The sequence below is a fragment of the Belonocnema kinseyi genome, chromosome 2 (genome assembly GCF_010883055.1).
Source record: "Belonocnema kinseyi isolate 2016_QV_RU_SX_M_011 chromosome 2, B_treatae_v1, whole genome shotgun sequence".
Taxonomy (NCBI): Eukaryota; Metazoa; Arthropoda; class Insecta; order Hymenoptera; family Cynipidae; genus Belonocnema; species Belonocnema kinseyi.
In genome coordinates this window covers 92842445-92843772 of record NC_046658.1, presented here as the reverse complement: position 1 = coordinate 92843772, position 1328 = coordinate 92842445, and the positions used below count along the sequence as shown (strand labels likewise).

Genomic DNA, 1328 nt, shown 5'->3' with positions numbered 1-1328 from the left:
CCAAAAAGATGAATTTGAAAGAAAATAGTTAAATTTTCGACCAAAAAAAATTTTTCAGTCAAGAAAGAAAAAAGTGGCAAACAAATTGTTTAATTTTAAACTGAAAAATATGAATTTTCAATCAAAAAGTTAATTTTCAATAAACGATTTGAATTTGCAAGCAAATAGTTAAATAACCTTGCAAATTGGTGAATTTTGAACCTTAAAAGATGAATGTAATATTGAACAGTTTAATTTTCAACCTAAAAATATGAAATTTCAACAAAAAAGATAATTTTAAACAAATTATTTGCTTTTTTAACAAAATAGTTGCATAAATTCTTTGAAATAAAATTAATTTAGGTACAGATTCTAATATTAAATTCAAGTCGACAGGATTTAAGCTCCTATAATAGAAGATTAATTTTCTACCAAATGAGATGAATTTGTGACCAAAGAGTGCATTTTCAAATGAAATTGCATATCTTCAACAAACAAAAAAATGAATTTTTAACAAAGGTGTTAAACTTTTAAACAAGCTGTTGAATTTTCAACTCGTAAATATGAATTTTCTACCAAAAAATTAATTTTCAATAAATTATTTGAATTTTTAAGCAAATAGTTAAATTTGCTGAATTTTTAACCAAAAAAGACGGGTTTGAATTTTTAATTCAGAAATATGAAATTATAACACACAAGATCATTTTCAACAAATTATTGGAATTCTTAACAAAATAGTAAAATTTTCCAAAAAAAATAATTTTTAACATAGTATTTTAACTTTTAACAAAATAGTTGAATTTTCAACCCGAAAATAGAAATTTTGAACAAAAAAGTTAATTTTCAACCAAATTGATGAATTTTGAACCTAACAAGACGAATATGAATTTTCAACTTGAAAGTAAAAATTTTCAATAAAAAAGTTCATTTTCAACCAAATATTTGCATTTTTTAGTCAAATATTTAATTTTGAAGCTGAAAAAATGAATTTTCTCCAAAGCATTACAACTTTCAACCCATAAATATGAATTATCAGCAAAATATTTACACTGTCAACCAAATTGATATACGATCAACCAAAGAATGAATTTTTAAATAATAGTTCAACTTTTAACCAACTAATTGATTTTTCAATCCGAAAATAGAAATTTCCCACAAAAATTTGGATTTCTAGAAAAATGTTTGCACACATTCTTTGAAATAAAATTAATTTAGGTACATGCTAATATTAAATTCAAATCAAAAGGACTTAAGGGCATGTGACACAGCTAAATACCTATATTACCGACCTCACTTTTTCCGTTCACTGAATGTTTTTTTGAACCTAAGAACTTTTTTTGTAAATAAAA

At 23.0% G+C, this 1328-nt stretch overlaps 2 protein-coding genes across 2 annotated transcripts in view; both read right to left on the bottom strand.

The window, feature by feature from the left end:
- The window catches only part of LOC117168565 (cleft lip and palate transmembrane protein 1-like protein), a 69282-nt gene that overhangs the window by 38449 nt on the left and 29505 nt on the right, over positions 1 to 1328 (bottom strand). The window lies entirely within an intron of this gene.
- The window catches only part of LOC117168564, a 15346-nt gene that overhangs the window by 11091 nt on the left and 2927 nt on the right, over positions 1 to 1328 (bottom strand). The gene's annotated exons all lie outside the window — the stretch shown is intronic.